Here is a 24,824-nt window from a genome sequence, read left to right on the forward strand (position 1 = left end):
TGTAGCTAGTTGTTTAACCACAGCCGCTAGATGGGTCTCGGACGATGTCCGACGACGCGATCCTGGTTCTAACCCGGAAAATCCCAGTGGACTTACTGGCAAGCGAAATGGCCGATCTGTATAACACTAATATCGAGCGACCATCTGAAGAAGACAAGGAAAGAGCAAGGACACAAACAATAGCTAAGTGGCAAGAACGGTGGGAGGCCTCGAGTAAAGGGCGTCGACTTTCACACTAGTTTGGAACGTAGCTCAATGGAATGAGCGGAAGCACGGCGAACTGATCTACCATCTCACGCAGATAATGAGTGGACATGGCGGTTTCAAAGAGTATTTATGGAAGCGTAGGATAGAGGAAGATCCTCATTGCCCAATGTGTACCACGGAGTTAGAAAACGCAGAACACGTCATGTTCCACTGCCCCCGTTTTCACGAAGAAAGACTCACCTTGCGTGGAGTATTTGGGGAGGAACCTACCACGAGAAATTTAGTACCACATATGTGCAACAGGAAAGAGTGCTGGACTGCAGTGAGCAAAATGGCATTTATAGTAATGACACGCCTGATGGATGCTGAAAGGGAGCGCAGAGAAATGCGCATGCGAAGCAGTGGCGATTAAATAGACACTCAGAGCAAATAGCGGGAACCTGGACGCAGGGACAACAGTAGGCTCTTAAAAAATGAGAAATATGAAACGCCACCCTGAAGTAATGCGAAAGTGGTACCGGGGTGGGCGACGGTTCCAGAACGGGGCTGTTTTTTAGTCTACGGACACACGGTTGCTGCGACGGCAGCAATTATGGTGCATTAGGCATTTTTCAGCCTCCCCGCAAAAAAAAAAAAAACAGGTGGGTCTCCTAAGCATTATCTAAGTGAGGATAGACGTTTTTTTCACGCGCAAACGAAACGTATACGCGTGTAAAAAAAACACGGCTAATAACAAAGACAAATTCGTAAAAACAAGTTGGAACATAAACATTGTAAAATCATGACGCAAACATTAAATCCGGAGAAAAGAAACTCACATAAAGTAATAACTAAAATAAAATATCACAAAACTCATAGGAATATATAATACCATGCATGTTTGGTATATTTGTCAAAACTAAGTTCAGTAAGGGCGGCCACCGTGGTGTGATGGTAGCGTGCTCCGCCTACCACACCGTATGCCCTGAGTTCACACCCCGGGCAAAGCAACATCAAAATTTTAGAAATAAGGTTTTTAAATTAGAAGAAATTTTGTCTAAGCGAGGTCGCCCCTCGGCAGTGTTTGGCAAGCGCTCCGGGTGTATTTCTGCCATGAATAGTTCTCAGTGAAAACTCATCTGCCTTGCAGATACCGTTCGGAGTCGGCATAAAACATGTAGGTCCCGTCCGGACGATTTGTAGGGAAAATCAAGAGGAGCACGACGCAAATTGGAAGAGAAGCTCGGCCTTAGATCTCTTCGGAGGTTATCGCGCCTTACATTTATTTTTTTTATAAGTTCAAACCATAAGCATAATAGATATGCTGCCGCAATTTGATCAGTATCTTCTCGTCTATTTACTGTTTTTTCTCTATTTTTTAGTATGTGAAGACTCTCTGATGTGTACAGTATTTTCTCTTTCCTCTCTGTGTCTATTATTTTTGTATTGTGTAAATCTCTGGCATACAAATCCAACTGCACTCTCTCCACTATATTTAGCAAGACAAAAAGCCCAGTAGAACCACACCAACAAAACAATGTAATCTACCAAGTACAATACAAAGGTGGAGAAAACACACAATGCGACAAAATATACATAGGGACGACGAAAAGACAATTGGGAGTTCTACTAGCAGAGCACGAAGCGGACATAAACAAAAAGAAAAGCGGCACGGCACTTGTTCAACATATTCTAACACATGAACTTACCGCTGATTTACACAATTCAAAAATAATAGACATAGAGAGGAAAGAGAAAATGCGGTACACATTAGAGAGTCTTCACATACTAAAAAATAGAGAGAAAACAGTAAATAGACGAGAAGATACTGATCAAATTGCGGCAGCATATCTATTATGCTTATGATTTGAACTTAGTTTTGACAAATATACCAAACATGCATGGTATTATATATTTCTATGAGTTTTGTGATATTTTCTTTTAGTTATTACTTTATATGAGTTTCTTTTTTCCGTATAAAAGCCTATAATAATTTTGAATATGGAATTATGTTTTTGTTTAATTAGTTGTAGGTACATATTTTGTACTTACTCAGTTAATCGAACGATTATAATTGGCGCTAAATATTGTGACAGATAAACGCCAAAAACAAACGAGCCATATAACGGTAGACAAAGCCATTTTGTACTTTAAGCACTCGTCTGGTGATGAAATCATGAAATCTATGAGCTGTTTCAAGTAAACAAAAAAAAAAAACGCAGAAAGAAAAGAAAACTAAGAGTATGAACTTACTAAAAACATACATATGTACATACATACATATATACAAGTAAATTTATTAACTTATATGTATGTACTTGTTTGTTAGCTGGTATTATCACCACTTGGCTTTGGCGCTATCGTCTCCGCCGTGAGTGACATGTGTGGCAAATATCAGGATCGCGTACGTCATCTAAAAATACAGTGAAATAAAAAATGCTAAATAAAAAACAAAAGGAAGGAGTAAAAAAAAACCAGCCAATAAAAGAAAAATAATTAAACAAAAGAGTGTGTAGGCAAAAAACATCCATGCTTATTTGTAGAGATAAAAGAATAAAGCCATCAGAAGGCATATTTTTTGTTTACTAAGCGGGCTAGACTGTCGCTCATCTAAATATAAGTAATGCATTTTATAGATAAGAAATATTTTTGGAGAAACATTTATGGAAACAAATATTTTATTTAAAAAAGGTTAGTGACTTTCCGCACAAGATGACTTGAATATTAAGAAAAAAATAAAATAAAACTTTTATACAGCAGCGAACACGAAAATGGCAGTGGCAATTTGTATAAAATTCGTCAATTAAATTCTTATTTTTTATTTCTATATTTTAAGGAAAAACTTTTATGACTTTGTAACGGAAACTATGCAATACCAATCTTAATACCGTTTTCGAAAAAATTCGAAAATTCGAGCAAATTAAATAAACTTTAGTCTTGCAAAGCCCAAATTATAGATCTCTCAAAATTCTTATAGGTTTTTGAGGTTTTTTTTTTTCAAAAGGAGTTGGCGATATTCCTTCATATGAAAATAAAGCTATACGCCCTGCATATGGAGGAAAATATCGATAAAAGACTCTTTGAAAAAAAAATAAATATCAAAAGTCAATACTAATTCTGAGAAGCTTTAAACTTGCACTTTGTCTGACTAAAATTAATTGAGTCACAAAACCGCAAACTCAAAAAAATTCAGAAAACTCTTAACAAAAAGTTTGAAATTTTCGTAAAATTTTTTCCAGCTTTTTCGAAAACGGTTTGGAGATTGGATTTGATAGTTTCGTATACAAAGTCATGGTCATTTTTTCCTAAATTATGGAAAATGAAAACAGAAAATTGGAATCGTATTATTTGATAACGAATTATTTCGTATTCGCTGCTGTATATGAATTTTCGTATAGCAATCCCAAATTTTAGGGTTCTCATTGTATTTTTGTACGATATATATACTTAAATAAATCCACACTTATTTACTATTAAGTGTATGTATATATGTATGTATGGATTTAATCCAAAAATATTGTAATTAGTTATGGCGCTTGTCGGCATTACTTGAGCTAATTTTTGTACACACTTTTGCGTTACTTATGTACATATTTATAGTATGTATGTATGTAATTTTTTTTACACTATTTGCACATAAACACACATACATATGCATCGTCCACTTATTAAGCTTTTACAAAAGTCTTCTAATTCCTTCTCGTTTTTCGTTTTAATAGTCGAAGACAACATATTTGACCTCTTTTTTATTCAAATTTACTAAATTTATGATTTGTGCTACTAAGTTGTTTGAGAGGATCGCCATGGCGTATGAGCAATATGTATTTTATATATACAATAGGGTGGTCGTTATATAAAAAATTGGTTTTTGTCAGAGACATACTTTCAGTTTTAATTTTTATAATTAAAATTACCTATCAAACAGAAATATTATTACTTGTTTTTGTTTTACTTTATGGTGTTGTTCTGTACAATAAACCAAAAAAATTTTTATTTCATCCGTAATAAGTGCTGAAAGCGACTATTCTACCAAAAGAATTTAAGTTATAACAATAATAAAAATAAAAAAATTGTGATGATGGGACTTGAACCCAGGACGTGCGTTGTGAAAGGCGAATCACACTATCACCACACCACTGCAGCTTGCTTTTCACATCTGGCATTACTCAATGCAAACAGCGTTGACTTCATAATTAGTTTTAAAATCTCTCCGAAAAGTGTAATACTGTAAAATTACACCAAACTTTTTCACACTGCACTATTTTGGTGCTAAATTTGAAAGGACACAAAAATTAGTTTCCATATTTCTTGTGTGCACTCTTGTCTCATTGTTGTAATTTAATATTCCCAAAGCATTGTTTTTTTTTTTTTTTTTTTTTTTTTTTTTTTTTGCAAAAAGATTAATTAAAATTAGTCAGATTATTATATTATCTGATTATTTTAAGTTACGCTGTGGGTTTTCATGTTTTGTTTTGTATGATTACTTTGAACGGCACATAATAGTTTTATTTATTAATTATTTGTTTAATTGATAAATTATTTAGCTTTCAACTTAAGCAAGCAAATTATTTACTCACTAAAATGAAGACGGGCAAACTAGACCAATACAATTTCAATAAACATAAATAATCATTAATGTCTTTGCTATTTAAAAATTAAATCATACATTATTTTTTTAAATGATTTATATTAAATAGGTTAAGAAGTAGTCAAAAATAATTTCTCAAATTATTTGTTCATTGCAATAAACAAAAATAAAAATGAATCAAACTATTCGAATTGGTCATTTTATTCAAATTAATCAAATAATAGGAATAAATCAAGCAATTTTGTATTACAATTTAATTATTTGATCAATTTTAATTGCAAGATAATGTCAATTGCTAAATGGATAAAACTATTTAACTATTTTCAATTATTAACATCAGCTTGATTAAAAATGCGATTAAGATAATTCAGAAATACATGATTATATCTAAATTAATTGAAATCAGTCAAGAAATTGAAATAAGTTCTTGTTTCAATTATTTAATTAAAAATAATCAAAATTTATTAAAGTAATCTAATAATTATGAAAATCATGCAATTTAATACAAAAACGAAAATAATTGCAAATTAACAGTCACACAATCAAAAATAATTAGTTGATTATTTTTATTTTTTTTTTTTTTTCTTAAGTAATTTATTATTAGCTATTATATAGTTGACTTCGAAACATATAAAATAATAAATATTCTATTTAATCGACATTTTTTAGTATGCCTACGTCGAAAAAATTACTGATTTTTACTGCTCACTGTGTTTTTGTAAAATTTGACTAGAACAAGCTGAGGTATAATTTTTAATCTAATTTGTGCACAAAAATCTTATGTATATATTTATTTACGCTAGCCAGCGCTGTTACTAAGCACCAATTTCATCATAGATGTCACTGATGATGCCAACAGTGCTAGATAAATGGATTTCCTTGCACCTTTAACTATTACGCAGAGCCTTTCCATAACTACCCTATCTTTTAATAGATATCGCTTGCTCGCTAGTAGCGCCATACTCAGAATCGACGAGGTAACTGAAACTCTCACAGAGGTACACAACTTTAGATCACGCAAATCGAAAACCGTTCAGCCGAATTCGGTAATGCGAAGTATCTTTAATACCGCCAGCAGATTGGGCTTTGACGATGGCGATGAAAATGTTGAGCCCGAGCTATTCTTAAATTTTTAAACTGTTGATTGTTGTTTTAATGCAGATTAAAAGAAGGGGAAATGGAAATATATCGATAATAAGAATAGTGTAACAAAGATGAGAGGAGGTGTTGCAGTAGAGAGAGAGGAGTCAATGGGGAAGGAAGAGGATGCAGCAGTGAAGGAGATAGAAATTTGTATGACTTTTTGTATAAATAAACAAAAGTTGGGGCAGTGCAACATCTGTGGGGGAGAACAAGATTAGCAAGGTCAGCTGATTAACTTAAACATTTTGACCTGAATTTAGATTTTCAGACCAATGATCGCTATGTACATTATTTTAGTAAGTAGTTTAGTAAACCAATTACAAAAATCTCGCCGTCGACACACAAGTTTCTTAAACCAATAAAATCATTGATTTTATTTATTATTGAGAGCATTCGTTAACAACGACAAAGTCGCAATATATGTACCTATAGCATCAATCGTTTAGTTTTGTAACAAATTTTTAATTTATATGCATTCAGCTAATAAATTACGTTGCGCAAAATGTTTTGTTAATTAAATACAGAAGCAAAAATAAAATCACACATTTGATTCATGAAAATTTACGTGGTTGGTATGCGCTCGGCTCGGAATTTGTAAATGTTACGGCTTTGGATGGCGCTGTTGGTTGTTTTAATTTTAATTTTTGCTTGTTTTGTTTTATATGACAAAGCAAATAGCAACAAAATATGATATTCCCAAATAAAAATAAATTGTATGCCAATGATGCCAAGAGCAAAAATAGCGACAGGGTAGGAGACGCTGACTAACGAAAGACAACAAAGTGCAGGTGCGCTGACGCCATGTGCAAAAATACAAAAACAATGCTTCCGATCTAATGGCGTTCTAATCATCATCATCATCAGATACTTGGCAACCATATGTTATTGAGTAAATGTGCAATATACCTTTAAGCCCCGTCGCATAAGATTTTTGATGCAGCATAGTGATCTGACAGATGAGTAAATAAAAAAATAAATGTCATGCGCGATAACCTCCGAAGAGATATAAGGCCGAGCTTCTCTTCCAATTTGCGTCATGCTCCTCTTGATTTTCCCTACAAATTGGCCGGACGGGACCTATGTACGTGTTTTATGCCGACTCCGAACGGCATCTGCAAGGCAGATGTCTTTTCACTGAGAGCTTTTCATGGCAGAAATACACCCGGAGCGCTTGCCAAATACTGCAGAGGGGCGACCCCGCTTAGAAAAATGTTCTTATAATTGAAAAACCTTATTTCTAAAATTTTGATGTTGCTTTGCCCGGGGTGTGAACCCAGGGCATAAGGTGTGGTAGGCGGAGCACGCTACCATCACACCACGGTGGCCGCCAGATGACAGATGAGTAGATTGCATGTATTTGCATGGAGAGCGACAAATAGGGCATCAGCAGCGCCATCTGACATGCAAAAGTAACCGAGCTTTTGTTGCGAGCAAAGCATAAGACGATGAATTCGACATTTACTTTGGCTATGAGTGCTCTCAGACTTCGCAAGTGTGATTATTTTTCATACTCGCTTATACTTATATTTTTCACAATGAATAGGAGACAAAATAGTTAGAAAATATATTTATAGTAAAGTGGTAGTGTTTATAAAAGTGCTTCGAGAAATTTTTTATGTGACTGGGCAAGCTGAAACAAGTTTGAACAGCTAAATCTGAAGCTCTTTTATATTTACAAATGCAACATCTTGTGCGACTGTGACGATTATGATTTTGCATAAAAACTCATGAACATGACAAATTTCATTGTGACGCGACCATTTGGCTAAATGATATGTCTTACATCACAGTTGAATGACGAAAAACAGCATCCATCGTTCATGTGATAAATAATCAATGTTTTCAAAGATCAAAGAGCACTATGACAACACATTTTGTACAGATGTGAACACAAAAAGAGCAGCATACATTAACTAAGAAAGTTTTTTTTAAGACTTTCCGTGAGTTTTAGAAAAAAACTTTAATCAACTGTAGGTACCTTAGTGAATTGTATCAAATTATTTCAAAAACATTATTGGAAAAACAAATCTAAAATTTGAAAATCCTAATTAAGTTTTGTCTTCCAAGTTTATGACAATTCAGTGTGGATACGACAAGTGTCATATCTAACGCACAGACATCAAAATAACAAACAGACATGGTCACGGGCTCGACGCGCCGCTATTTTGAACATATAGTGAAAACGCTGTCAAAGCACCCTGTCAGTCAGTTTGATGGATAAGAAATCACATTTGTTTTGTATACAATGGTTTATCATTTTAAGGCTGTCATCTGTTTTGACACCTTTTTTTTTCAAAAAGTGGTAAGACTTTTTTCTTTCATGAATCATTATTGATGGATTACATCAAAAAAATGTTTGCCACATCAACTAAATGATTTTTGGACTAAGAGCTGAAAATAAAATTAACACTGAATATTTACTATTTCTGATAAATATAATGATGATTATAAATTTTAATTATTGAGTGATATCAAAGAGTGGCTTTTCTTGCTTTTTTCCCTGCAAAATTTTTTATAACAATATCAAAATTTCACTGTCTTGCCAAAACGGATTCAATACAAAGCGTGGCAAGTCCTTAAACTCGCTCTTGAGATGAACACGATCTATGAAAGTTTTTTATTCTTGCAAGGACGCTGAAAGAACGTTCTGCACTAGCTACAGTGACAGGTATAGTGCAGAAGATACGTAAAGCAACACAAATGTTGGGGAAAATTGTATACAGATTTTGAACATAGCTGGCATTTAGTAATTCCAATGGTGACGGACCTTTGTAAAAATTTGCTTCGTAAATGTGTTTCAAGTGAATTATTTCGCATTCTTAGCTTTGAGAAAGATCCGACTTGTATTTTTCGACAAATTTTGCTGCACTCGCCCGAACCGTAGTTTCATCCATGTCTTCAAATTGCCACAAAAAGGAAAACGTCTCGTTCAAATTTCTCATAGCTGCAAATCATTTAGTAATGCCAGTGATTACCGAATCGATGATCAAAAAGAATGTATTGTTTTTAAAATCAGACTCTGGATCATCCGTAATCATCTCATTTCCATTATCTTCAAAACCTCTTTTGGGGTCTCTTTCGAATGTCCGGAAACTTTGGCGAGATGTTCAATTGAATAGCAACTGTTTGGCATTCGTTTAAAATTGTTTCCCATTGGTTCCTGATTAACTTCAAATCAGCTAATAAGCCATCTAGATGTCGGGGTGCCCCCCATAAATTCAGAAAACAAAAATTCAGAAACACATTTTTTCAGAAAACATTAGTCAGCACCTTTTTTCAGAAAGATAAAATTCAGAGGTCAAAACTCAGAAAACAAATCTCAGAAGTCAAATTTCAGAAGTCAAATTTCATAAGTCAAATTGCAGAAGTGAAAATTCAGAAGTCAAAATTCAGAAAGTAATCAGACGACAGAAACGTTCATTTATTTGTAAGGAATTATGTATAAAGAAAAAGTAGTAAAATATAAAATTTTAAATTGTGTGCAATAGCAAGCAAGTAATTAATTAAATCTTTTCGCGTTTATCTTTTTCAAATGAATTTACAATATTAAAAAAAACGAAGTCTTTATATTTTATCTTGCGTTTCCGATATGGCTCGCCTCCAGCTGAAAATTGCTGCAGTTTTGTTTCTGTTATTGCATGTTCGTTTTTTATTTTATTTATGAAATTAACTTGTCATAAAGTTAACTATACTTTTTGTATAAGCTATGTAAACTTGAAGTTTTGTACACTAACAGTCTGTAAACACCTTGTTTGTTGATTAATTAAATAAATAAATAAATATGTTAGCGTGTGTTCCAAACGCCTTTCGATAGAATTACGGACTTCACCCAATTTGGTGGTATTATGCATACATATTCCATAATTCGATTGGATATAACGCCTTCTTTCGACGTTGCGCAAAATTCAATGTTTTTTTGCTGTCTGATTACTTTCTGAATTTTGACTTCTGAAATTTGACTTCTTAATTTTGACTTCTGAAATTTAACTTCTGAATATTGATTTCTGAATTTTTGTTTCTGAATTTTGACTTCACAATTTTGGCTTTCTGAAGAAAGGGTTCTGACTATTGTATTCTGAAAAAAATTTTTTCCCAATTTTTGTTTTCTGAATTTATGGTGGGAACCAGATGTCGGACCTCAACATCTATGGTGGCGTCTCTAGCTTGGAGTACGACGTTTCTTTCATTAATGGTAGTCAGTATTTTTAACCAAATTGAGGACAGCAAGATACATTCAAACTTGTTGATGTACTTGAGAATGCTGGTAATATCTCCGTATGCTTGTGCAGTCAAATTTCGCTTAAGTAATGCATTTAGTGCTTGTGTTAATTCTGGAACATGGTTTGCGAATGGTCTGACTGCCTCAATTCTAGCCGACCACCTAGAGTCTGAAAGACTGTGAAGAGAGCTCAGTACATTTTTTTTTAAGGATGTCCCATTATTGTGGACTACTGCTGAAAATAGTAAAACATTTTGTACAACTCCGAAGAACGTAATTGCAGCCGTACAACATTCTGCAGCATCAACACCACATACATTCAGACTGTGGTTTGCACAAGGCGAGTAATATTTTAATGGGATTTCATGTTTACCTAGAGTATAGTAACTTAAATCTCAATCCACGAAAGCCAAAAACCGTTCTTGAATTGTGAAATTTGTTGCTTTCGAATTGAAATGGAGTTAGCGCAAAACGAACGTAGTCAAGGTGAGTAGCATCAGGCATAGCATCAACGATAATAGCAAAATACTTGGCTTTCTTGCCTTGATCTAATATAGTTTCCCTCACGTGCTTTGCACAAATTTCTATAAACTCGTTCTGAATGTCTGGGGAAAGATAGTTAACTTGTAAACGTTTGTGCTGCTGTTGTGAAATCCTAACTTTCTACAAATGATCGCTAAGTATCGGATCATAATGGCTTATGAGTTCTAAGATCCCAAAAAATATCCATTGTTTCGTTCACCAAGATATGTATATACTTTCGCCTCTGAAAGCTAGGCCCCTTTCACCCAAAAATAAGATAGTGTCCAAAATTCTATATAAAATTTCTTTCCACTTTTGAGTTTCAGTGATTAGCTCTTCATTGATATGTGTATCAAGTGTAGCTTCCTTTTTACTTAGATTTTGTAAAGATCGCCATTGAATATAACATTTAATGCGATCTTGAGTATTTTCGTGTGCTGGCAATTTATCAATAGCTTCTTCCCACCTGCAATTTCGAATATCCGCCAGGACAACAAATTTTAGGTCGATTTAAAGTATTGGTGCTTAACAGACGACATGGTAGGCAATAAAAAGCATTGCTACTGGCACTCCACACTAACCAGTCACGCTCCACTTTCTCTCCATTTGGCAAGATTCTGTTTCACAACGAGGTAGGTAATGCCTCGTCATGACGATCGCGTGGAAACATAACAGGACACTTTTGATGATCTCGACGAATTATTTCGTTGACTTCTTCAGATCGCAAAAACTCATTACTCACGGTACCGATGTCGAAGTTTAAATAATCTGGACTTTGATACAGAGTTGGTAGTATTGTTGGAAGACTTTTTGAAGATGAACCTTCAGCAGTGTCACCACGAAACCATACGATTTCGGATTCATGTAAATATACATTTTTGTTTGATGTTTTTATTGTCTAATCACTGTTCGAAGGCCCAGGCAAAAATCATTATCAATAGTCGAATCGGATGCGGAACCTGAATGGTTTTGAGCCAGCTGCCCAATGAAATATTTATTCTAAGATTTTAAGGAAAAGGACTTTTCTAATTATTTTTCACACCACTAAAATATTGAAACGAAATGCAGATATTCGTTGCTTTTGAATTTCGGCATAAAAATTGCACATGGAACAACTAAAAACTCCTGAATTACAAAAAATGTCTTAGTACCCCTAAATCGCGGGCCCCTCAGAAACCTCGGTACCATGGGGAATCCATATAATCCATACAAATAATATAAACATATGTAAACTTGACTATACAAAGTTTCACTAATAAAGAACTGAAAGATTTCAGATAAAACAAGTATTCATACTCTTTTGCCTAAGTAGTTTAATTTATTTATTTATTTTTTTAAGCCAATTAAAGAATCTTATAGGCTAATTATAAAAGTATAAAGTAGTTAACAATGTTAATATAAATTACCTTACTTATAAAAAGTATTTAAAATACTCAGAAAACCATCTTTCGAACAAGAAAAATCTATCTCACAAAATTTAGAAATTCTATTGAACTCAATTAAGGCTCTAGTAATTGGAGCATTCCGCGCATAAAGAGCCCTAAGAACACCAATATGAAAAAACTCAGAAGCACGAAGCCGGAATATTAATGAAAATCCTCTCCAAGAGCACAGGGCAATCAGCAACCCCACGTAACAAATCGAAAACGAACGACAGCGATAAAATTGTCCTCCTGTCCTGCAATGATTTTAAGTTAATCAATAAGCAACGAGATTTATAAGTCGGGATAGGATCCGAGAAGCGCAGACTGCGTAATGAAAAGTGTACGAATAGTTTTTGGATTCGTTCAATTCTTGCAACATGGCAGGAGTAATACGGAGACCAGATGAAACACGCGTTCTCCAGTTTGGATCGCACAAACGCGGAATATAAAAGCGTTAGCGTATACGGGTCACTGAAATCCAAGCTATGACGCCTAACAAAAGCTAGCATGGCATACGACTTAGCAATGCACACATTAATATGACTTGAAAACGAAAACTTCGAGTCAAATATTACTCCCAAGTCCTTAATTTCACTAACCCGCAACAGAGCTAGTTTGATATTTGATACACGGTATCAATCAAGTTGACACGCTTCGAAAAGTTATTTGGAAGCACTTTTTTAGGTTATCACTTAACCGATTATTATTACACCAGTTACTAAGTTTATCCAAAACTTCCTGCAACAATACCGCATCATGAAGGCTATGAATATATAAGTATATCTTAAGGTCATCTGCATACAGTAAGAATTTTACTTTAGAGAAGCAATTTAGACAAATAAAATTATTTTAAGGTACATTTTAAAACTTTTGTCGCGTGCCCATATATCAGTTTATAATTACATATGTATGTATGTATGTAAAATTCGTTAGTCGTTGATGTTGCTAAGGAATTTCATTTTCCTGTATTTTAATTTATTTTTAAATTGGTGCCGACAATTAGGCATATGGTATATTGATACAATGATGACTATGATACCCATTGTAAGTGGTACCAAAAAATTTTTAGAGTTAAGATAAAAAATATCATACTTCGCCCCTGAAGAAGCTAGGACGGCTAGCGAAACGTAGGGCCGCAACAGTGGAATAATTACCAACTTTTTATTTCTTACTGGAACCCACAATAGGTCAAATAGCCTAAAAACAAAATATTAAAACATATGGTTGTTTTCAAATAAATTTATACTATTTCACATATGTACGTATTCATATACATACATTTTAGAGACATACATACTTACATATTATTTGAAGCTTTACATTAGTTTGGTTGTGTATAAAACACGAGTATGTACATTTTAATCCCAAAACCTTTTTTGATAGAGGAAAGCACCACTTGTTTATAAGCAGTTTTTTGGTTTACCGGATGAATCAGTTTTTTATATATCTTTCAAGCGAAAAGATTATTTGGTTTCAAGCCACCTATAAATAAATAACAACGATAAAAGACTTCAATGCCCGAGAGATTATATTTATGAACTAGCTATTACCCGACCTCAGGCCCAATTTGAAAAAACTATTTAGGTATGGTTTAACTATAATATAATATTAACCTTTTTCACATTTACGCTCCACTACTTCTTCTTTGCCGTTTTCTCCCACTTGTGATTCTTCTTTCTGATATCTCTAAATTGCTCTCCATATCTACCTTTGCTTCTATCCTCCCTTTCATATTCTTCTTGCTCTTCCCCTCCCCTTGCCGCATCCCTCCCCCTTCTAGCTCTCTCCTCTTGCCTATGTGTTTCCCTGTGAATGTACGACTCTTAGTCCCTGACCATGTACTTCTTCTATCGCTGTACATCTGTGAGCGTCATTTCATAGCGCAATTGTGCAAACTGGATTCACTCAGACTGCTTCGCTCTTTCGTTTATTGAATGTGTACGTCGTCGCTCAACAAGTAGAGTAGCAACATTGAAAGAAAGTGTTGTTTATTTACGCATTTCAAAATAACAAATTTCGCCAAAAAAAAGCTGAAGCGCGGAAAATTTATGCTTTTTACTTTTAGCACTACGTTTTATTTTAAGTATTTGGTACTATCATATAACACAATAATATTTGCATAGCATATTTACGCAATATTTTTGCATTCGTTGCTTGTTGATAAACGACTAAGTCACTACCCTTACGATTATAGTACTGTTATCGACAAAGTCCCAGTTTCAGTTTTGAAGAGCCATGCTATAGATGTTCCTTTCCTTTTACCACTCAGCCTCTCTGTCACCGTGTCGCTCCCTTCATGTAAATCTCCTTGCCGACGAACTACGAGCACAATTTTTTCGATAACGCCCACCTTCGGCCACTTCCCGAAAAAAAAACATTCCAAATATCAACATAACGAAAAAAATGAATATTCACCAATTTTAGTGCAAACCGCATCATGAATGATGCTGGTGCACTTGCCAGACAACAAAAGTGTCCCAAACCTGGACAAAACGATATCGATGTATTAAATTCAAAGAAGATCGCGTCATACAAAAGCATCATCGGGGCTCATCTACTTCCCGAATGACTTCAAGGTATTATTAATTAAGGTAAGGTGGCAGCCCTATTTTCAAATATGTTTGTTCCAAATACTAAACTCGAGGGATTATTTCAGGCCCAATTAGAGCCCATTTCCCGATCATTTTATGATTTTCTCCGGGGGATTTTGGGATTTGATCACGATCATTTCGAACATACCAAGAACTTTAGGATTTCTTTTCATACTTCCATTTCATAAGTACAATTTTATGCTGCTTTCTTTCAAGTAGTAAATTAAGTAGTTTTTTTATTGAAACTTGGTTACTCATACGCCATGTCATTCTTTCTACACATTAGGCAGAATATCTCCATTCAGTAAATTTATTTAGAGTATAGGAAGTGGCTCCAGCTCAGCAAACAAAATTTATTACTACCAAGGCTACTAACTGCCATCAGAAAGTAATTTGACTCTAAATAAATTTACTGAATGGAGATATTCTGCCTAATGTGTAGAAAGAATGACATGGCGTATGAGTAACCAAGTTTCAATAAAAAAAATAAATACAAGGCGCGACCTTCTCTTCCAATTCACGTCGTGCTCCTTTTTAATATTTCCTAAAACTTGTTAGGACGGGACCTACATGTTTTACACCAACTCCGCGCGACATCTGTAAGGCTTTTCCTGGCAGAAATACACTTACAGTGTTTGCCAAATCACTGCCCCCGTTGGCCCCACAGTGATCCCGTTTAGGTAACTTCTGTTTCAAAATTTTGTATGTTGCTTTGTCCGCGACTTGAACCCAGGAGCTTCTATGTGGTAGGCGAAGCACGCTACAACCACACCACGTTGGCCGCTATGACCTGATTTTGCTTAAGTACGAGAAAACGTGCCTAAGAAACTTGTGCAACAAGGTATTTGCATACAAATTTAGATAAGCTTTTGTTGTTCGCTCTAACTCAGCAATAAAATATTAAATTATAGTTTGGGCGTCAAACAAAAAACAAACTCTGAAAACACTTGCGACTGCGGCTATTGTTTAATTATACGATACAAACCATTTTATTTTTTATTTTACGGGACTTATCTAAACATAGCCACTTTTGAGGTATGTATTTTGTAGAAAGGAAACCCTCTAGGAAAAATTCCGGAGTGTACTCGTATGCTGTACAAATTCTTAAGTATGGTTTATTTGTAGAATCTTTCTTTTCGACTTTCATCTAATGTTTGTATACACTTGCTTCCACGACCTTAATGTCGAATGACCACAAAGTCGAATGAAGCTAAGACCATATGTAATAGTCAAAACGTCTGCTTTCAAATGGTCACAATGACAACGAAGTCAACAATATGACCATCCTCAATTTTTTAATCCAAATTTTTGTCCGCGGTGCTGCTTTTCCTAACTTTGGTTTGCTTTGAAATCAGAAGAACATATCCGACTAAACGTCATACCCATTCTGTGGAAGCTTTTGTGCTGATCTTAGGTTGCTATATATGATAATGGTATTCTTTCTGAAATAGCCATAATTTCAAACGGAAGTTTCCTGAATGGTCATAAAGTAAATTAGAAAGGTCATAAAATCAATTGACCTATGACTATTAGAAGTGGTCTTATGGAAGTTTTTGCAGGTCAAAACGTCAGTTGAACTTTTTGGCGTTGATCCCACATTTGTATCATCTTCTTAACCGTCAGAAAACATTTCTTGGGATTCCCATGATTTTTCTGTGCACTTCTTCTTTTTCGTGTACCAATGCTTCACCCCGTACTCCTGTCTGAAAATTACCTTTTAATATCCCAATCAATGTACCTAAGGAGGGACGATTAATATAAATTAAGGACCCAGTTCTCAATTATGCGAAGGCTAATTTGTTTGCAGATCTCATTTTCGAGTTCCTTTACTCATCTTTCATAAATTTTCTCAAAGCATAATATCTACCGACTAAATACGACCCACACTACCGTTAAAATTCTCGCCATTCGTGAATATGGCCTTGGACTCCTGATCTACACTACAGACGTATTCCTTTTCGGACCTCTCTAAAATTCAAACAGAAACTTATTATTTAGAGGGTCGTGGTAGTCAATCTAACGTAAACGCGTAAAAGAAAATTTCATTTTGTATTCAAAGATAGGGCTATTATCTCCAAAAACACCTATTTATAATTGACGTAAGTTTTCCGGGAAATGATAGCATGGACAAATGTGATGTCGCTCTAGGACAGAAATTCATTCATTATAACTACTTTATTTTGCCTAGAGTTTAGCATGCAGATCTATAAAAAAACAGTTTCAGCATTCTGTCAAAAGGTCATTGACCGGTTTAAACAATTACCCTAGTATTTGTGCTTGCTTATAATCCGTGGCACATATTTGCAATGGAAATTTTTTAATCCATTCCATAAGTAGCTAAATGTAAATACCAGTTCGTTACTTATTTATGGTGACTAGGACTTTCAAAATAAAAATATAGAAATGTTTTTACTAATACAACGGAAATGCTAAATAAACCATGCACGTGATCGATAAATTTTATTGAAACGTTAAATTTACCTCTGTGATAATGAACAACAAGAAATGTCACGACTCTTAAGCCATTAAATTGTTTATTTTATTATTGTAAGCTGAAACTAATACACACACACAAACGTAGGTATGAGTTGGTATTTAACTTCCCCGCAAAAAATGGTGTAGGTTAAACCCAAAATTTGGTTATTATACTTGTTTCATTTTATTTCTATTTAATTTATCGTGGATCTTACATTAAAAATTTTCCAATTTAAACATACTTAATGTGCAAATATGCTTAAGAATAGCATTTATCAGTTAAATGCAAAAAATTATGTGAAGACGAGTGCTTATATGTACACAGTTAGAGATCTGAGCTTACTAAATTGGAAAACTCTCACCTTACTACTAGAGCTTACGATTTCGCGAAATTGTTCGAGAAGAGATTTCTCGCGAATCTCGCCTTCTCGCGAGACTCTCGAATCGATTCATTGGCTGTTTTATATAGAGCTTACGCTTTTACGCACAAGCGAAAATTTCCACAAAACCACAATTAAAAAATATCGAAATGTATAGAATACTGCCAATGCAGCGTCTGAATTGACAGTCGAGAAGCTCGCGAGTATTACGAGTATTTCGAGATTCGAGAGTCTCGCGAGAATTGAGAGTAAAGAAGCTCGCGAGTATTACGAGTATTTCGAGATTCGAGAATTTCGCGAGAAGACGTGTTCTCGATCTCTCGTTAAAAAAATAAAATATTGTGAAGAAAATTAAATGTATAATTAATATGTTTTGAGTTAAATGTCATTGAAAAGCAATATAATAAAAAAATTCACAAGTAAAAAAAAAAAAAGAAGTGTATAAATACTCTCCATACAGCAATTGAGTTTATGTCCAGAAGCTCGCGAGATTTACGAGTACTTCGAGTTCTCAATTTCTCGGGTCACGAAATTTTCGCTTGTGTTCGATATCGATATCGCGCCGTCGATTTTTCGATAGGGTTTGGGCTCAGGAATAAAAGTTCCACTACTCATACCCAAAAAGTAATTTTCGAGCCTGCGAAATTTCATTTTTTTTTTACTTTTTTGACTTTGATTTTCAAAGTTTTTTTCATGACCTACTAAAAATTTTCATATGTAAAAAACTGTTGTCCACAACGTTTTTAGCGGACATTTTTGGGTCGGACAGGGTATAGAGCGGTACGCAGATCACAAGAAAGTAAAAATTCCATATAAAAAACACTCAAGAAATGCTCAAGAAAATTCCTTGTGGTAAATTTTCTTGAGGTAGTACGCAGTTTACAAGAAATTTAGTACGCTACTTTACTACTATTTTTCCATCGAATTTGCATACGGGAACACCGGTTTCCGCAAGAAATATTTCTTGAAGAAAAAAGGTAAACAAACTGGAAAAATTAGTTAAGCACATGGCTTTTTAATTTTTCTGCAATAAATAATTATTATTTTATTTCAGAAATGGAAATAACAATAACCGCAGCACCAAAACGCAAAAAGCGCATAGTGAATTTCACGGCGGAGGAGAAACGGGCACTTATAAGGAAAGTGACATTCTTTACATTTCTTTTGTTTATGTGCTCTTTTCTTGCTTGTTTCACTATTCAACGTGGATTTTTAAACGTCAAAATTACTTCCGTACCACCATTTTTCACGCAAGAAAAAAGGCTAAATTTTTCTTGAATAATTACTTGTGATCTGCGTACCGCTCTTATACATGAAAATTTTACAATCAAATGAAAATATTGTGTGAAATAATTTGTATGAACGAAAAATGTACACTTCAAAACTCATAGTTGCTGAATAGGGCCCCTGGTTATCAAACAACAAAACTTGGTGCTGAAAGTTTAAAAATAAAAAATTTAATATGTGAAAAGTGGTGCAAGTCACAGATTCTTTTTAGAAACATTTATGCATAAAAGGTTTTGAGATATGTTTTCTTACAAAGGTTTGATAGTAGGTAGAACAAGCTGCTGGAATCCGTGCCACATCGATGCGAAAGCAGGCCACAGCCCACTAGTTTTGTTTTGTATAACTGCAAGTATAGACTTCTCTAGTATCAAATTGAAAGCCGGTTCTGTGCAATAATTTTAAGAAGACCAGTATAATCTATATTTGAAATCAAATTTTGTTTGCTCATATAAGTACTACAAAATCGTTTCAGATAAGGCTAAAACTTTTCACAGTGTACGTGTTACTAAAAGAGGAGCTGATGCGTAGTACTTAGAAACGAGCTGACGCGAAGTATTTAGTAACATGAGCATTCCTACATTGAGCTGCTTCCCAACATAAGGTCTCTTGTTGTAAGCCAGTGTTCACCTAAATTGAAAATATGGCTGGGTTGGTAGGAGTAAAATGATCATAGTGGTAGCTGTTTATTGGTTGATTAACGAGCAATGGGGCAAAAGGTACGCTCGCATGTTTATTAACAGTTAAAAAAATAATTCGTAAATATGCTATGACAATATTATTTTTTAACTTGGGTCGGACGAAAAATTGGAACAAAGTATATTGCTGACATAAGACAATTAAAACGTTCCGCACGTGTGCGTTTGTTTGCAAAATAAGTTTTGTGAAATGCGCAAACAAACAATGGAAAAATAGAGAAAATAGTATTTGTGAAGTGGACGCGTTGACTATTTCACTAACTGACGTGCTCTGTTGTAAGCGTAGGATAAAATAAAGTACGCCTTACATAATAGGTAACATATTTTGTGTGTTTTCAAATTCTGGCTGGATGATTGTGTCTGTACTCCACATTAATCATACAAACAAATATGTACGTATGTAAGTAAGAGTGGGCTAGATTTAACTACAAATAACCTGAACTCACTAATTCGATAAATCCAATGACGTCAATGCCAAGTTTATTGAAAAACAGCAAACAACCAAACAACAACTTAATGATACTTACATGCATAGCACCAATAAATGTAGGTTCATAGGTATTGTATGTAAGTATATAGAAACGAGTGGTAAATTGTTGGACTGTAGGCGCGATACTTATGTATATGGCACAACTGGTATTTGTATTAGAGTGGATCGATTTGTATGGACGAAAGTTAACCGATATCGCGCCATCGATTTTTCGATAGGATTTCGGTTCAGGAAAACAAAGTTCCACTACGCATACCCAAAGAAAATAATTTTTGGGACGGCGAAATTTCATTTTTTTTACTTTTTTTCGAGTTTGATTTTTAACGTTTTTTTCATGACCTACTAAAAAAATTTTCATATGTATACCCTGTCCGAACCAAAAATGTCCGGTAAAAACGAATGAGCTGTAAGACTTTACGCAGACATAGAAGGGCCAGGTGGAAAACGATTTGAATTCCCTTGGTGTGACCAATTGGTGCCAGGTTATTTTTAAATTTGGTATTATTTTACTTTTATGAGGTACTTTTTACACGTGTGTATGAATTATTCGTTATACATATTTGAATTTACAAAAAGTGTGTCAATGAAGGTTTACATATAATAATATATTCTAATCGGATGTTTACATACAGACAGAAACATAGCTACATTCTAAATCAGTGCGTCATATTGGCTAAATTTAAATTTATACAATCGAATGAAGGCAATTGTGAATAAAATTGTTTAAAAATAACATTTGGCAATAAATAATTTATAAATGACACATACATACACACACACAATATAGCTACACATATAGCCTTGGAATGTGTGCACACCACAGCTATTTATAAATACATAACTAAACCTACAATTATAAGCCCACCTTGGCCATATCGGAAAAAAATTACTATCAGTTCTAAGGATAACAAAAATTGAATTGGCTTTATTGGCCCCTATATGCGTGTGATCACGTAAAAAAATTGCTCAAAGATTTCTATAAACAAATATTATTTGTGACGGAAGAAATAATATTGAAATAATCCAGAATTAAATCACCGAAGCATACTTTAATAGCGGCCGCCGCGGTAGGGTGGTAGGTGCTCGCCCACCTCACTGTACATCGTAGGACCAAGACCAGGGAAAAGCAACTTTTGAATTTTTTGAAAAAGTTTTATCAAGTCTTCCTCCACCTGCCTTTCCCAACTCAGTGAAGGTCTCCCACTTCCTCTGCTTCCAAACCGCGGTGTCGACTGATATACTTTTTTGGCCGGAGCATTCTAGTCCATTCGCATGACATGGCCTAGCCAACGAAGCCTTTGGGTTTTTATTCGCTGCACTATCGTCATATGCATAAAGCTCATACAGCTCATCATTACAACTCCTTCGTTACTCGCCGTCGGCAGCAAGGACAGGACTATAAAAGACCATAAACCACAGAAGATACTCGTAACAAAAAAAGGTAGAGTAAGTTAGGGTATTGTGATATAGGTTGGTAAAGTGATATACCCGCGTGTTTTCTAAAGTATGCACATCTGTACAAGAATCTCTTCGGTAACAGAATAGTAACGGTTAAAAACCGTTACTGCAAAGGAATGGCTGGCGTTGATCGCTTAGATTGCTATCAGTGTGCTAAAATATTTTATCGCGTGTAGACGTCAACAATTTTGCGTGCGTTTCAAAAAGGGATATTTCCAAAGTTTGCGAAAATTTTCCACTTTTTATATTTTATTTTGCTTTCTTGTGGATATATTCAACAATACTTAAGGTAATTACTTATAATTTTATATTAATAATATTCTGTGAAAAAAAATTTCGTTCTTGAAAGCTCTAGTTTGGTTAATGTGATATGGTAAAAGTTGTTTAATGTGATATGTATATCACATTTTACACACATTATATTTCATTAAACAAATAAAGGAACCTATTTATAAAAGTAAAAGGCAGCTCCAATTATACCCGCAGGCCATTCCAAAAAAGGGAGAAATTCGTAAGTGGAATGCAGAAAACATGAAAAAAGCCATCCAAGCTGTTAGAGGTGAAAAGATGGGAATATTGTTGGCGTCGAAAAGTATGGTGTTCCATTTGCAACTTTGCAAAGAGCTGCGCGTAGTACTAAAGAAATCAATGATATACTAGCCACGCCATTGGGTCGAAGACCAGTTTTTACGAAAGACAGGGAATTGGAACTGGTAAGGTATTTAAAAGATATGGAGGCAAAATTTTGGGGACTCACGTCTCGTGATGTCCGCTCGCTTGCATTTCAAATTGCAAAGCGGAACAATATTGAGAACACATTTTCTGTAATGAAAGAATGTGCTGGAAGGGATTGGCTGCGCGCATTTCTACGCAGGCATAAAACTAAAATAAGCCTTCGCAGTGCTACTGGGACTTCATTGGATAGAATAAAAGGCTTCAATGAGGAGAACGTTAACAAGTTTTACAGTTTGTTGGAACAGGAGTACGAAAAGTATAACTTCAGCCCGACGAGGATTTGGAACGTTGATGAGACAGGAGTGTCTATCGTTCAAAGCAAGCAGCCAAAAATTTTAGCCGCCAAAGGCAAAAGGCAAATTGGATGCATGACATCAGCAGAAAGAGGATCTCTCATAACGGTTGTTAGCTGCATGAGTGCTGGTGGTGCTTTCGTTCCACCCTTTTTCATATTTCCAAGGAAAAAACCCTCTCCACTTTTGATGAAACATGCCCCTCCTGGCTCCGATTAAGCTTGTCACATATCTGGATGGATACAAATTCCCATATTTACAATGTGGTTTGATCATTTTATGCGGTTCGCACATCCTTCAAAGGAGGACCCAGTTCTGCTCATTTTAGATGGTCACTACAGCCATACAAGAAATATTGAAGTTCTTGATAAAGCTCGTGAAAATGGCGTTGTGATAATATCATTGCCACCACATTGTACCCACAAGATGCAACCTTTGGACAAAACATTTATGGGTCCTCTGAAGACATACTGCAATGAAGAAATAAGACGATTTATGCGCGAAGAAGGTCGAAAAGTGACTCAGTCCGATGTTATAGAACTTTTTGCTAAAGCTTATGTTAAAGTTCAAAATGCACAGATAGCGATTAACGGATTCAAGTGCACTGGTATTTATCCGTTTGATAAGAACAAGCGATTTTATCCTTCAAAGCCAAGAAAATGTCCTTGAAAACGCACAACTCAGAGACGAAAGCGTATCAGGCGAACCAATAGCTAGCACGAGTAGAACAGCCTTGATGAATTCCATCACACCATGGGAGATTTCTCCGCCACCTAAGCTAAAACAGACAACCAGCTATAGAGGCAGACGTTCAGAAGCAACAGTACTAACAACATCTCCGTACAAGGCATCTTTGGCAGCAAGCATCAAAAATGTTGAAAACCGAAAAGAAAAACATCGATCAAGCGAGACATCGAAACCCCGTAAAACTGCAAAAGTATCAAGGATTAAGCAAGCTAGGAAAAGCTCATAAAGCGAGTCGGAAAAAAGTTTGCTTCTGCCAAGTTCAGATGAAGAATGTTGGGCCGAAACACCACCTTCTAAGGATACACTGTGCGCTTTTTGCAACAAATCATTTGGGGCAGATGAGGAAACAAAAACTTGGATACCATGTTTGCAGTGCGACTTAGTTTGGGCACATAGCAAATGCCTGCCTAAACGTCAAGCAATATTTGTTTGCGAGTCTTGTGACTAAACCTGTAAACCAACTACTATATTTATCTATTTTATTTTTATTTATTTATGCTCTAAGAGTATTTTGTATTGTTTGTTTTTTACTGAATTATTTTTGAAAAAATATTAAATATGTTTTTGTTTTAAATAAATGAGCTAGACAGCAATAATTCCATTAATGTAACCTGTCATTTTAAACATTTAAAAGTTATTTTTCTCTACGCAGAGCTTGTGGGTAATGTGGTATGGTATATCATATTAGCTCATATAGTATATCACATTACCTCCCCTATTTGACAAAACGACTTTTTTGACTTTTAATGGTTTTATAGAAATATCCTCCGAAATACTTAATATAATGTAATCTTGTTTCAGGATATGGTGCATAATGCTTGAATTTATTGAATTTCATTATTTTTTATCAGGTCGCTCAATGAAATGTTGAGTAGTAGTCAAAGAAAGTATACCCATATCACAATACCCCAACTTACTCTACTTAACAAGTTAGTGAAAAAACAGAGAGGGAAGAAATTTGAATATAAATCGCTGATATGTAGGTTAATTGCAAACCTTGGGCGAGTAACAGAAAGCAAAGGAAGCTGATTGAAATCCCACAAATCAGCAGTTTCGTAGAAAGTATACTCAGAGCAGAAAGTTTCAGATTTTACTGCTGAAATATTATTGAAACTACTCCCGAAATAATTCTACAACTAATACGAAGATATCTATAAACTTCATGGGATAAAATCAGGGGCCCATTTTAATAGTTATGTTCTTTTTTTGAGTCGAAAAAGTCCAGGCCTTAAAGTTGTGCTAGGCGAACATTTATGGGATCCCGGGGATAACCATAGCATTTTCATGACGAATGCTAGCCTTTTATTTTTCGAACTTTTTTCGAAAAAATCCATAAATAAAAGGAAAATCCGGAGTTTTATTTTATAAGTACGAAAAAAAAGTTGAATCCGGACTTTTAGTTTTAAAGTCCGGTCCTATAACTATGGAACGCACAGTGGTCGGTCTTATATGGAGTTGGTGGCCAAAAATACTTCCGGTAGAGATATCAATCTGAAGCTTTGGCCACGGCTTTACAAATATGTGAGAATTATTTTCTCAATAAAATTGGTGTGGGTGATACCTTCATACCGACCCACAACCACCCACTTTC

At 34.8% G+C, this 24,824-nt stretch overlaps 1 protein-coding gene across 8 annotated transcripts in view; it reads right to left on the bottom strand.

The window, feature by feature from the left end:
* Nucleotides 1-24,824, bottom strand: part of cwo (transcription factor cwo) — a 99,394-nt gene that overhangs the window by 7,816 nt on the left and 66,754 nt on the right. The window contains exons 3-4 of one of the 8 annotated variants that reach the window (XM_067763276.1): nucleotides 2,505-2,599; nucleotides 2,239-2,376 (exon numbers count right to left, since the gene is read on the bottom strand). The exons of the other annotated variants lie outside the window; for them this stretch is intronic. The gene's annotated coding sequence lies outside the window, so the exon portion shown is untranslated. The remainder of the gene's footprint in view (nucleotides 1-2,238; nucleotides 2,377-2,504; nucleotides 2,600-24,824) is intronic. 8 annotated transcript variants of the gene reach the window in all.

The sequence above is a fragment of the Eurosta solidaginis genome, chromosome 1, assembly GCF_040869045.1.
Source record: "Eurosta solidaginis isolate ZX-2024a chromosome 1, ASM4086904v1, whole genome shotgun sequence".
NCBI classification, from domain to species: domain Eukaryota; kingdom Metazoa; phylum Arthropoda; class Insecta; order Diptera; family Tephritidae; genus Eurosta; species Eurosta solidaginis.